The sequence below is a fragment of the Ovis canadensis genome, chromosome 15 (genome assembly GCF_042477335.2).
Source record: "Ovis canadensis isolate MfBH-ARS-UI-01 breed Bighorn chromosome 15, ARS-UI_OviCan_v2, whole genome shotgun sequence".
In the NCBI taxonomy this organism is placed as follows: Eukaryota; Metazoa; Chordata; class Mammalia; order Artiodactyla; family Bovidae; genus Ovis; species Ovis canadensis.
In genome coordinates this window covers 15847660-15862424 of record NC_091259.1, presented here as the reverse complement: position 1 = coordinate 15862424, position 14765 = coordinate 15847660, and the positions used below count along the sequence as shown (strand labels likewise).

The 14765-nt window shown below is 40.5% G+C and overlaps 1 protein-coding gene across 1 annotated transcript in view; it reads left to right on the top strand.

Annotated features, from left to right (window-relative positions):
• The window catches only part of ARHGAP42 (Rho GTPase activating protein 42), a 332642-nt gene that overhangs the window by 143306 nt on the left and 174571 nt on the right, over nucleotides 1-14765 (top strand). The gene's annotated exons all lie outside the window — the stretch shown is intronic.

Sequence of the window (14765 nt, the reverse complement as noted above, 5' to 3'; positions counted from 1 at the left end):
TCAGAGCTGGAACACCTGTGTGGTTCCCTGCCTCTGCAGCAGGGCTTTGATTCTTTTTTAATTTCACAGCACTTAACAAGGGACCTCGTTTGACAAATGCATACTGAGTTAGTCAGTTTTATTGGTGATATTTAGAACAGATCATAGAAGACCAGAGGCAGGCCAAATTAGTTACAAGGGTATTGTATTAATGCTAAGAAGAGTTAGGTCCTAAATGACTCTTGAGAATCCCTTGGACAGCATGGAGATCTAATCAGTCAACCCTAAAGGAAATCAACCCTGAATATTCATTGGAAGGACTGATGCTGAAGCTCAATACTTTGGCCACCTGACTCATTGGAAAAGACCTTGACCCTGGGAAAGATTGAAGGCAAAAGGAGAAGATGGCAGCAGAGGATGAGAGGGTGAGATGGTTAGATAACATCACTGACTCAATGGACACGAATTTTAGCAAACTCTGGGAGATGGTGAAGGACCGGGAAGCCTGGCATGCTGCAGTCCATGGGATCACAAAGAGTTGGGCACGACTGAGCGACTAAACAACAAAATGATAACTCTACGAGTGGAGGTGGAGAGGAACTATGGAAGCAAGCGGTGGGTAGGAACAGAAGTTAAGGGACGACTGACAGTGGAGGGGGCCAGTGGAGCAGGGTGGGAGAGACAGATGTGGTGTTGTAGCAGTTTACATAGAGAATGAGGATGTCATTGAATCTCTAAGGAATGCTGGACTGGGAAGGGTGAGGAAGGTGTTGAGTTTAGCCTGGGGTGTTTTAGGGGAGTCAGCATAATGTAATAGTTAGCACAGAGTTTGCAGTGGACAGACCCTGGATCTGCCCTGTAAAATTAACTGTGTATGACCTCAGGCACATGTATTTCTATATTCAGTTTCCCAATCAGTAATAGGGTAAAAATCTTACCATTGTAGGATTAATGTTTGTGAAGGTCTTAGAATAGTGCCTACTGCATTAAGGCTATATCCTTATTTGTTAAATAAAATCCAATTACGAGAGAGTTCTTCAAATCTGTATCTAAATACAGACTAATGAAGGGGGTAAGGAATAGAAAATGAATGACTTGACTTTTAAGCTAGTGGGCTACTTTTTCTCCCTGATACTCAAGAATTTTTGACTAAAGAACATTACTTTTGAGTTTAGCAGCACAGAAGTATTTTTCCATCATTGGCATTTCCCATTTCTTTTTGAATATGAACAGTTGGATTTTTTCATTGATAATATCTGGTGCATATATTTGGTGCATCCTGGAGAAGGAAATGGCAATCCACTCCAGTACTCTTGCATGGAAAATTCCGTGGACAGAGGTACCTGGCAGGCTACAGTCAATGGGGTTGCAGAGAGTCAGCCACAAGTGAACACATCAGCACATATTTGGTGCATATGTTTGGTGCAATATCTGCTAGTACACCTAATTCTTGTTGGAAGTAAATGTGGTAAAATATTAATACTAAAGCTATAATCAAGTATTGAGTTTCATGTTCACATCAGTGTGTATAACTTCTTTTCCCTAATTTTGAAGATATTTCTTAATTTGTAAAGACAATTCACTCCTACTTCTGAGGTTCCTGGGTAATTGAAGTGGGGACAGTTGCAATAGGATAAGCCAGAAACAGGTGAAGACCAAAGTCATAGTATGATGTCCTTAGGGTGTTTCAAGGGTGCAGTAAAGGTTCAGTTTATGATTTCCTAGAATAAGTTGTAACCAGTACACAGGCTGTCTGGTGTTTTGGAAGAGAATTCTTTTTGAGTAATTGTCAGTTAATCACATTTTTAAAATTTTTATTTTAAACCATATTTTTACATTCAGTACTTCCCTTTTCCAGCTCTTAGAGGAAATATGAGAGAAGGATTTGACTTAACTTTGGAGTAAGGTTTAGTGTCCACTTACAGAGAAACAGGTTTCCCTGGTAGCTCAGTTGATAAAGAATTTGCCTGCAATGCAGGAGACCGCGGTTTGATTCCTGGGTCGGGAAGATCCCCTGGGGAAGGGATAGGCTACCCACTCCAGTATTCTTGGGCTTTCCCTGTGGCTCAGCTGGTAGAGAATCCACCTGCAATGCGGGAGACCTGGGTTCGATCCCTGGGTGGGGAAGATCCCCTGGAGAAGGGAAAGGCTACCCTCTCCAGTATTCTGGCCTGGAGAATTCCATGGATTGTACAGTCCATGGCCTCGCAAAGAGTTGGACATGACTAAAGTGACAGCAGCAGCGGCAGCAGAGCGACTTTCACTTTTCACTGCAGAGAAAAACATAAACATGCAACATTTAGAAAACACAGAATTGGAATGGAGTGAAGTCACCAGGTCTAACAGTGACCAGGACTAGGTACGATTTTGGTTTGAAAAGACCAGGTAGGTTCTAGACTCTTTCAGGTAGGGGGAGTCACAGCTGTGGGGAGCAGGACCTTGAGAGGGTATGGTGAAGAGATGTCCCTCCTAGAGCCAGAGTGGAGGGGAGGGAAGGAACGGAGGACCTGTGGCTAGGGCAAGGCTTCTTTGTTATGTACTGTTGACTTAAAAAAAAAAAAAACACACACACACAAAAATGCACAAAGTGAGTTGTGAGTTAAGTTTTATTTGGGGCAAAATGAGGACTATAGCCCAAGGAACAGCCTCTCAAATAGCCCTGCAGAGCTGCTCCAGAGAGGTAAGGGTGGAGGTCAAGCCCTCATTTTGGCAGAAGTTTCCCAAAAAGGTTGCTGCTGGTTACGAGGAGCAGATGTCTCCATTAATGATTTTGGGCTCATAAAATCTTCTCCTGAAATGATCTATCTGAAGGCCTGTTCTTCCAGTTTTTTCCCGGAGCCCAGAGTGCCTCATTCCTGATCTCCGCCTTGAGCTCCTTTCAGAGGGTGTTGAAGGTCAGAGGATGCAGTGGCTAGTGACTCCATCCTTGAAGAGGCAGATGGCAAGTGACAGTGTTTAATCAGCAGGAGTTTGGAAACGATCTCCCCGTTACCAGATCATCAAGTTTTGAGTGCTGAGAAGCTGTTGCAGGGAGGCAGATGGACAGAATGTTGAAAACTGAAAGAACTGCCCCGTGTTGTATCAGAGGAGTGAAACATGGCTGTAAACTTGTGCTTATGTTCCTGAGAAAGTTACTTTCCTCTTTTCCTCTTCTCTCCCCACCCCACAAAAGGGGTAAAATGTAAAAGAAAATCAAAGCAGCAGCAGACCTCCCTTCCTTTTATTGCCTTTTTAAAGATATAAATTTATTTATTTTAATTGGAGGCTAATTACTTTACAATATTGTATTGGTTTTGCCATACATCAACATGAATCCACCATGGGTGTACACATATTCCTCCATCCAGAACCCCTCCCACCTCCCTCCCCATTCCTCTGGGTCATCCCAGTGCACCAGCCCCAAGCATCCTGTATCCAGCATCGAACCTGAACTGGTGATTCGTTTCATATATGATATTATACATGTTTCAATGCCGTTCTCCCAAATGACCCCACCCTCTCCCTCTCCCTCAGAGTCCAAAAGACTGTTCTATACATCTGTGTCTGTTTTGCTGTCTCGCATACAGGGTTATCGTTACCATCTTTCTAAATTCCATATATATGTGTTAGTATACGGTATTGGTGTTTTCCTGGCTTACTTCATTCTGTATAGTTGGCTCCAGTTTCATCCACCTCATTAGAACTGATTCAAATGTATTCTTTTTAATGGCTGAGTGGTATTGAGGAAGACTCTTGAGAGTCCCTTGGACTGCAAGGAGATCCAACCAGTCCATTCTGAAGGATATCAGCCCTGGGATTTCTTTGGAAGGAATGATGGTAAAGCTGAAACTCCAGTACTTTGGCCACCTCATGCAAAGACTTGACTCATTGGAAAAGACTCTGATGCTGGGAGGGATTGGGGACAGGAGGAGAAGGGGACGACAGAGGATGAGATGGCTGGATGGCATCACTGACTCGATGGACATGAGTCCGAGTGAACTCCGGGAGTTAGTGATAGACAGGGAGGCCTGGAGTGCTGCGATTCATGGGGTTGCAAAGAGTTTCGGACATGACTGAGCAACTGAACTGAACTGAACTGAATACTCCGTTGTGTGTATGTATCACAGCTTTCTTATCCATTCATCTGCTGATGGACATCTAGGTTGCTTCCATGTCCTGGCTATTATAAACAGTGCTGCGATGAACATTGGGGTACACTTGTCTCTTTCAATTCTGGTTTCCTCGGTGTGTATGCCCAGTCAACTGGGTTATCCTTTTCACTATCTTATTTTTTCTATTAATTCTTCCTTCCTATATATTACACTTCTTTTCTTTCCAACACAGTTTGAAGCAACAGTTTATTATGACAACTGAAGTAGCTTGAGTATTATGTGTATATGTGTATGCATTCTTATTTAACCTTAATCCAAACCACATGCTCTGGTGGCTATTGATGGGCTTATTCCTAGTGACTCTAGATTTAAATCATTTCCATGTCTACTAAGTTGTATTTTTCTTCTGTTTTCTTCATCTACATAGGTACTGTAGCTGCTGCTGAATACCCAGTGATTGTCCTTGAAAGTACAGAGAAATGTTTGAGTAAAACATTTAGTTATGTGAAATTGTTTTACCTATAGCCTAAAAGACAATCTTTCCATAAGACTTAGATGTCATGAATTCTAACTAGAGTGTGGTGTTTGCTACTGTGGTGTTTGATAAATTGGCTGCACGATTTACTATTTGTCCAGAAAGACAATATTTTCAGTAATTTGGCCCTGGAATAAAAATTAAGAGTTACCTCAAAGCAAAACCTTAAGTCATTTATAAATTTTAGGATGTATCGTCAGAAAAACTTCAGAATTTTCTTGAGTATTTTTCAATGTATTTTCTCATTTATTTTTCTATCATCATTGCCCAGATAAATTTCTTTTGAATCACTGGTAGCTGATAGAGGTCAGTCATGAATAAGTACATTAAGTCTTATAATAGTAATAAAACTGATTACTATTTATTTCACTGTCATTTTCCATAATTCCATTGGTTTTCTTGTTGTTTTTTTAAATAGTCGGATGTTACTTCCAAATTGGTTTCTGAAAACTTTTTATCCCTCAATTTCCTCAGCCATGGTGGAAGTGATTGAATTATTTCCACACTATTTGTAGACTGTAGTGATTTAATCTGAAAGACTTCCAGATGCTTTGAGGAGAGCAATCATCCATCATTATAAAATGCTTATTAGCTCTGTGCCCATGTGAACTGTGTGGTCTCATTCTACAGAGTACGCAGTTTTTCCCCCAACAGATCAGTAAGTTTTGCACTTGACAGATGTAATTACTTGTGACCAAAGGGTGAGAAGCCTTTAGATAATTTAGTAGCAACAGAAAGCTACCCTCCAAGAATGAATTAACACATTCATCTGTGCATAACAGTCTGTGATATAGAAACGATGCTTTTGTTAGCCAAAAGTGAATGAGGGTTAAGGATGCTTTTTGAAGTGGAGTGCCCACTAGTTGTCCCATTTAACAGAGGAAACGGGCACCCAAACAAGTGGACAGTTACACCACTGGTGAGGGTTAAAGAATACTCAAGACCAAATAGATGTAAATTTGGACAGTTTGTGACCTTCACTGGTGTCTATAACTAAGGATTTATTAATGGGATGGGGATTATAGCAATGGCTAGAGTCATCAGGTTTCCAGCTCTTTCAGTCTAGTTGCCTTCCCACGGTACTACACTGTCTCAAAGCTCTTATTTTTGTTCCCAGAAATTAGAAACTATAAAATATAGATAAGTAAAATCTATAAATAAATATAGATATTAAGCAAAATAAACATGAACATTAAGCTTGGAAGCCCAGACAGTGGGTAGGGTCACATGAAAATCTTTCAGATGAAGAAAGAATTAGAACCCAACTTACTCATCTTTGGTCGAGGAGCATAGTTTGCTTCATTTAATTTGGTTTGTTTTACTAGAAAGCATCTGTGCGATCTTGTCCTGAAGGAGAGCTTGGAGGGTTGTCTCTTTTGTTCTGTCTTTTCCTCAGGCTTCTCTGAGTTGGGCGAGGAGCACCACTTCTGGCTCAAGGGCTCCTCGGGAAGAGGATATTTCAGAGCTGTCTTAGTAACTAATGCAGACAGGGGAACAGTAGATTTTCTTTTTTAGTTGGCATCTCTCCAAATTTATTTGGTTGAGAAACTAACATACATATGGTTCAGCTTTATATTGTAGAGGCTGTGTCTGGTTGAGGCTTGCAATCCCCTAATGTCTTCATTGGCCATAACACTCAAGTCACCATTTTAATCCAAGTATTTCTAGAGGGAATATTTTATTTGGAGTGCTTTGCAAGCCCTTGAAGTAAGCAACAGCCAATGAAGTCTGAGATATTTTTCTAACCGGAAAAAGCCTCTCTTATTAACCCTTCCGTCATGAATCTGGCAGATTGTCAATTTAAAACACTGCGATGATTAGTTTATAAGATATATACCATTATTTAATTGTCCTCATAAATTCTATCCTCCTTTGAGAAGCTCTCCAGTTGGTTCTATGATGAGGTCATTGGTCAAAACAAAGAATTGCCTCTAATAACAGTCATTCTTTTTCCCCTGAAAACCACACCTGCATTTAAAGTCTATAAATGTCATCTTTGAGGGTATTTGAAAAGAAAATGTGCTATTCTGGTGGCAATTTCAGAAGCAAAATATTAAAACAAAGGTTTTTCAAGTTAAGCACTGCTGAAAAAAATTGAGGGCACAATTTGGCCAAGAGTTTAACCACTAGTTTATTAGTTTGTTGTAATTTGAGACGGGCTATTTGTGCTTTTGCACAGTAGGCATCTCTGAAGACAGCAGAGAGAGGGGAGAAGTGCAGCCTTGGATGTAAAGTTTGAGGAATGCCTGTCTGCAAGCAATCTCCCGGATAACATGAAGTTGTTATTAAACTGGTTCGTGGCCACATAGCTTCTGTATATGCTTATATACATTGTGTGGTCTGCCCTTAGCTCTTTTTTTTCCAAGTTAATGTTTAGACGTACTTACCTGAGGGTTGCCCTTATTGTTTTTCATTCACAGCCTACTAACAACTCAAGTCATTTTCAATGAAAGGGGAAGACAAGAAAGGCTGAGAGAGACAGGTTAGAAATGAGAATAAAGAATAGAGTGTCATTAAAATTTCAGAGGGTCAGAGCATAGAGACCATTGCGCTAGCTGCTGTGCTTTTCAGTATGAATGCAGATCTAGGAAGCGTATAAATTCAGTAACGAGTTGTGGATATGATGGTGACTTTTTTGTCAGACCTTCATAAACTGTGAGAAAAGAATTTATAATGTGAGTCTCGGCTTCCATTATTTTAGCTGAGATTCTGCCACTAATCAGCTGTCTGATTAGTGAATGATAGATTTAATTTTGGAGTCCATGCTCCTTAATATTGAGATTTTAAATAATTCATGAGTTATATAGAAACTTACTGTCTATGAAAGCAGTTTGAAATCTGAGGAGTTTTGAATAATGTGCACCTCAGTTGTACATTTTGCTTTGTGTTTCTGTCATTGCTTATTTTTTCTGTTTCCTCTTCTAAGCAGTAGGCTCCTTGTAACTCTTATGTGTTTCAGAACCCTTAGCACATAGCACAGCTGGGCTAAATCATTTTGATGAGTGAATATTTGTATAAACTAATAGAGAAACAAAGGAAAACAGTTAATAGGATTGGAGGTATTGCACATTAATCACAAGAAATGATGTAACTCTGAAAATAATAGTAGTGGAAGTACCTTGGTTTTATATACTTAATAATTTTGGAGAATTCTCCTGGAAAATTGAAATACTTCATAATTACTCAACTAATGTGGACTCACTGCTCATTTAATAATTGTTGAGTAGTGTAAACTCAGATTTTACATGATAATTTTTGTTCATATTATGTTCTGTGTTTATTTCTCACATGATACTTTGTTTCTTAGCCAGTTGGATGTTAATTCTGTTAAGTTTATGAGAAGAGGCCATACCCATCTAATCATATAAAGGGTTAACACAACTGTAATTTAACTTCATAGGGCAGTTGAAAATTTCCCATTTAATATTTGGAAAATGCTAACTCTAAAGCCATTAATGTAATGACGTTAAAATGTTTTGTTTATATCAGCTACCCAAATATAAATACTTTTGTTATTGTTCAGTTGCTAAGTCGCGTCCGACTCTTTGTGACCCCATGAACTGCAGCACGCCAGGCTTCCCTGTCCTCCACTGTCTTCTGGAGTTTGTTCAAACTCATGTCCTTTGGGTCAGTGATGCCACCCAACCATCTCATCCTCTGTCGCCCCCTTCTCTTCTTGCCTTCAATCTTTCCCAGTATCAGTCTTTTCCAGTGAGTTGGCTCTTTGCATCAGGTGGTCAGAGTATTAGAGCTTCAGCGTCAGTCCTTCCAGTGAATGTTAGGGTTGATTTCCTTTAGGATTGACTGGTTTGATCTCCTTGCAATCGAAGGGACTCTCAAGAGTCTTCTCCAGCACTGTAATTCGAAAGCAGCAGTTCTTCAGTGCATACTTTTACCGTTCTCTTAATTCCCAATTTATTTGTAGAAAACAGTTGGATTCTGGCATTTGACTGTGTGATCTTGGGACAGAGCGCATACAGATGGTGCTTCCTCTTCTCTCAGGCTGTGTTGGCTACATGTGCAATCCTTTTCTGCATGGTTGAAGTGAGGATGCCTTGTATCTGTTAAGCAGCATGCTCCTTAAATCTCTTTGCAAGGGCCACTCCCGGATCTCTTCTGTCTTGCATTCTTTGGTTGCAGTCTTTACAAGTCCAGCTTGTGTGGGCATGTACCCACATTCAGTGTGCATGTGTTTTGTGGCTTCAATTTAGGCAGCCAGTTTTGAAAACAGTCTTTTGTGTTTGCTCATTTATGTATTTGTTTCAAATTGCTCAAGATTGCTAGAGAGCTCAGGACCTCATAGGATGAGGAAAACCACCCAGCGACTGAGATTCTGTTATTGTCAAATGTTTCACTTCACTAGTCTTTGATCTCTACATTAGAAGCTTTATATCTAGGATTAATGAGTCTAAATGATGGATGAATTATTTTATTATAGCTGGTGAAAGGGTCTTCCTTTCAAACTCCCTCTCTCTCTTACAATGTATTTTTGAGAGCATAGCATTGAAGGGATCCATCTAACATTTATGTCAGAGTTTTCATAATTCGGTGCAAAGTATTTTAAGGAAATATTTTTGTGGCTTGGTGTAGAACACATCCTATAATTTCCTGTTGGGGCAACACATGAATCAGATGGTTGTTGAATATGTATGTTATCCGTTTTGTGGCCTTTTTGTAGTTTGGTTTTGAAGTTCTAAACTGACCACCCCCATTAATCCCGGATGCTTCTGAATGTATTTACTCCCTTTGTACTTATCCCTCTTGACTCTGAGGTGTATATCTTGGATATCCAAATTAACTTTGCTATTATCCAAGGGACAGTATCATTAGAAAGTAATTGATACTCACACTGAATCATGTAATACTCAAGACCAAATAAAGATAAATTTGGATAAAATTTATGGGCTTCATTGATGTTTATAAGAATTTATCATATTAATATTTCAGTAAGGTGAATTAGTATAGTTCTTATCAAGTTTTGAGTATTAATAAAATTGTATTAAGAGTAACAACTTGTGTTTTACTGATTTGCTGCTCCAATCCTCAAATTACATGATTTCCAGACCCCTGAATTTGTTTTCTTACCTACTGATTTTTAGAAATCCTAGGGACTGTCTTATATATTTCCAGAGAAATGTCTCCTGCTGCTGTTACAACTGCCTTTCTGGGGCATGCACTTCTTTCTGATGCTCAGCTGGGAAAAATGTTTTGCTGTTGATGCCCTATCCAGAGGTGAGATAAAAGACCAAGCTACAGATTTTCAAAGAAAGATCACAGAAACTGATTACACAATTTCCATATTCCACATGGATGAAGGAGAGTGGCTCTGGAGAGAGGATTTGGTGGGAAGGATTCCTTGGGAGAGCTTTGCTGTGAGTCTTATATCTTTCAGTAGAGTGATGGCAGACTGTCAGTGGGACCAGTGGATCTTTCCTGTAGTTAATGGAGGGCACAGTGGTCTGGTGTCTAACTCATCCTTTAGGAAACTGATGGAGACTCTGACTCATGAAACAGACAGCTGATCCTCTAAGGGAGTGACTGTATTTCTAATTGGTGGCATCTTAAAAATGTGTGAATGCCAAGGATGTGTTGGGGAACCTAGGACAGAAATGTTTACCTGTTCAGTTCATTTCAGTCACGCAATCGTGTCTGACTCTTTGCGACCCCATGGAATGTTTACTTATGATCATTTAAAGAAGGAATCATGCCAGAGGGTAGGGAACCCATCAGTAAGACACTGCAGCGTATATTCCAGGGATGGAAGCTGAGAAGGGAGACCAGTGGCTAGCAAAGGAGAGACGTTAGGGAAGCCACAGATAGAGGGACTTTAGGAGAGTGAGTTTCTAAAGAACCTGTATAAATACCCGCAAGAGAGGGTTGGCCTTAGCCACTTCCCTGGCTAGAGAACAGGAGTTTTTTGTTATTTACTATCAAGTGGGAACTTTCCTGCCCAGTAACCCCCAGTAATCCTTAAAAATGGTTCTTAACAGAAAGAAGTAAGTGGGAAATTAAGTTTGTGGAAAAGAAAAGAAGTTGCCTTGGATTAACACTTCACAGAACATAGGTTTACCTCTGCAGCGGTATGGGATGGGAGGGTAGGGGATTTAGAGATTTCTGTCTTCCTGAATGTCCAGAAAAGTCCTGGGGACTGTCCAGAGTCTTATCTTGAGAGCTGGTGAAGGACTGTTCCCTCTGAGCACATTTAGGACAATGGAGGAAAAGTCAACAGGCTTTAGCAGGACATTCATGCTTAGGGTCCCAGTGGTTTTTTGACTTAATCAATGCAGATTTCTCACTCGACCAATACTGATTTATAATCAGTGGCAAAAATGTAGGGAAGACTTTTCTCCTGTGGGGTTACACCCTCTAAGAGGAGGAGGAGGAGTTGTGTTTTAATTCCTCAGTGCTTTGCAAAGTTCGATGAAAGACTTTGAGGCTTTTACTTAGAGCTATTTTTATTTCAGACCGTTCAAGCTGAGCCAGGGACGCATTTGAGAAATTGCTGTCATACAGGCTGTACTCAGAAATCTAGTAGAAGCTTTTAGTTTTTGTACCAGAGTACATATCAGTTTTAAATATGTTCATGCACAGTGTCTCACCAAGAAAAGAGTGTGTAGCATATAACACTGCCCAAACTTGACCAGCATTATACCGTGCTCTTTGGAAAGTGCTGACCGTGAGGCAGCAACAAATTTATATGGCAGTTTAGAAAAGGGTACCATGCCATCTGGGGCTTCCCAGGTGGTACTCGTGGTAAAGAACCTGCCTGCCAATGCAGGAGACATAAGAGACATGGGACTTCAATCTCTGGCCAGAAAATTCCCTTGAAGGAAGGCATGGACACCCTCTCCAGTATTCTTGCCTGAGGAATCCCTTGGACAGAGGAGCCTGGCAGGCTGCAGACCATAGAGTTGCAAAGAGTTGGACATGACTGAAGCAACTTAGCATGAATGCATGCGCCATGCCATTTAAGATAAATGTTGGCAAGCTGGGACTGTAATTTGAAGAATCCGTGCTTTTCTTTTTCTGTGATGAACTGAATGATCGCTACCGAGAGGGTGAGCTATGGTGCAGCAGCGTCAGAACCAACCTACGACGTGTTAGAAATGCAGGATCTCAGGCGTGGCCTGGACCTATTGATTGAGAACCAGTGTTTTAATAAGATCTCCAGGTGCTACTTGTACATCTTAAAGTCTGAGAAGACCTGATCTAGAGAATCACATCTGAGATCGTCTTTGCTAGCAGCATTCTTGTCAAATTGTTACTTGGGTAGAATTTCAGCTTTTCGTGAGCGGACAGGGAACCAGTTATCTAGTCTTGGCTTAGTGCCAGCTATAACAATCACGTCATACAGTGACCCATTATTTGGCATTGTTGGGAATTGGTTTGTCAACTCTGGAAAGGTCAACATCCTGCTTAGAGCAATGCCAGTGGGCACCAGATGTTACTATTTCAGAGCCAAAGGGAAAACGTGGAGGGAAACGTTCTTGGAACATATTCTTTTTCCCCTTCTCAAAATATCATGAGTAATGTATAGGGTGCTGAAAATATGGGAAACAGGTCATACTTTAAATTTTATTTTTAAGCTTATTTGACTGGATTTCATAAAGTACTTGCAAATTTATTAGTTGGAATTGTCTGTACTTGCATTTCAGAATCAAATCTGTTACAGTGGGATCCTTTCCCCACCACATCTAATCATGTGAATTTGGGCACATTACCACAGTGCCCCTAGCCTGAGTTTCTATGTGTGTGACCTTGGATCAGTAACATCTACGTTAGAGGTCAGTTTTCATTCCAATTCCAAAGAAGGGCCATACCAAAGAATGTTCAAACCACCACACAATGGCACTCATTTCACTTGCTAGCAAAGTGATGCTCAAAATCCTTTAAGCTAGGCTTCAAGAGTACATGAACCAAGAACTTCCAGATGTTCAAGCTGGATATAGAAAAGGCAGAGAAACCAGAGATCAAATAGCCAGCATTCATTAGGTAATAGAAAAAGCTAGAGAACTCCAGAAAAACATCTACTTCTGCCTCATTGACTATGCTAAAGCCTTTGACTGTGTAGCTCACAACAAACTGTGCAAAATTCTTAAAGAGGTGGAAATACAAGGCCACCTTGTCTGTCTCCTGAGAAACCTGTATGCTGGTCAAGAAGCAATAGTTAGAACTGGACATAGAACAATGGACTGGTTCCAAATTGGGAAAGGAGTGTGTCAAGGCTGTATATTGTCACCCTGCTTATTTAATTTGAGAGTACATAATGCAAAATTTGGGGCTGGATAAAGCACAAGCCAGAGTCAAGATTGTCAGGAGAAATATCGATAACCTCAGATATGCAGATGACACCACCCTCATGGCAGAAAGTGAAGAGGAACTGAAGAGCCTATTGATGAAGGTGGAAGAGGAGAGTGAAATAGCTGGCTTAAAACTCAGAAAACATTTAAAACATTAAAAAAGTGAAAATCATGGCTTCTGGTTCCATCACTTCATGGCAAATAGATGGGGAAACAATGGAAACAGTGACAGACTTTATTTTCTTGGGCTCCAAAGTCACTGCAGATGGTGACTGCAGCCATGAAATTAAAAGACACTTGCTCCCTGGAAGGAAAGTTATGATCAACCTAGACAGCATATTAAAAAGCAGAGACATTACTTTGCTGTCAAAGATACATGTAATCAAAGCTCTGGTTTTTCCAGTAGTCATATATGGATGTGAGAGTTGGACTATAAAGTTTAGCACCAAAGAGTCGATACTTTTGAACTGTGGTGTTGGAGAAGACTCTTGAGATTCCCTTGGACTGAAACAAGATCAAATCACTCAATCCTAAAGGAAATCAACCCTGAATATTCATTGGAAGAACTGATGCTGAAGCTGAAACTCCAGTACTTTGGCCACTTAATGCGAAGAGCTGACTCCTTGGAAAAGACCCTTCTGCTGGGAATGATTGCAGGCAGGAGGAGAAGGGGATGACAGAGGATAAGATGGTTGGATGGCGTCACCGTCATGAGTTTGAGCAAGCTCCAGGAGATGTTGAAGGACAGGTAAGTCTGGTGTGTTTCTTCCAAGGAGTCGCAAAGCGTGGGACCTGGCTGAGCGATTGAACAACAACAACCTTGCCAGGCTGTTTCGCGGATTAAATCGCAGAATGTACTCTCTAAGGCACAGCTCTGTTTACTGTCATCAGTGTTCTCATGAAAATCCTCATTAGGTCATTAAACAAGGCTTTAATCCCATGATGGATTTCTGAGTTCCTAAAAGGAACACACATTAAAAAAATATTAAAAACACAGAAATGACTTAATTTAAAAGGAAGCATTCACATTATTGGCTTCCTTAGTAGCTGAGACAGTAAAGCATTTGCCTGCAATGCAGGAGACCCAAGTTTGATCCCTGAGTCAGGAAGATCTCCTGGAGAAGGAAATGGTAACCCACTCTAGTATTCTTGCCTGGAGAATCCCATGGACAGAGGAGCCTGATGGGCTGAAGTTCATGTGGTCACAAAGAGTCAGACATGACTTAGTGACTAACACACACACATGCATCCACATTATTAGGGTGTTTTAGTTTTGTACTAGAAAAAACTAGTTAATAGGTTTTGTTATTTGTAATTCAAGATAAAATGTTTTTATGTCAGTGACTTATGGGTATTCTGTGAGCACAGATGCCCTTTGGGAAGCTCACCAGACTACCCTCTGAGCTGCTGCTACTGTGGATTACGGGTTCCTCCTGGAGGTCTTTGTGCTCTTACTGATGGTTGCTTGTGGAGAGTTCCTTGTTTTCACCCGGCTGGTCCCAGGGCATGATAGCTTATAGGTGGTGAGTCTCTATTTTTTCCTGAACTACTGGGAAAAGAAGGAAAGAGGCATTCCCAGCTTAAATACTTCAACTATAAATGGTTGAAATGCACCAAGAACCAATTTAGCACATGGGAAATATATATACTTCAGTGGGAAAATGCATTCTATGCCCTAATCATACTTCAAGATCAAAACTGACGTGGGGTGGACTTTTAGAACAAAATCCACTTGGAAACTAAAGAATCTGTCTTTCTAATTGATGAGGTTTAAATGATGGTTTGGATTTTAGTGGACTTGGAAGTTGGTCTGTTGCTTTCAGGAGGTCTGTTTCCTCGATTGTCACAGTGGCTCTAAGC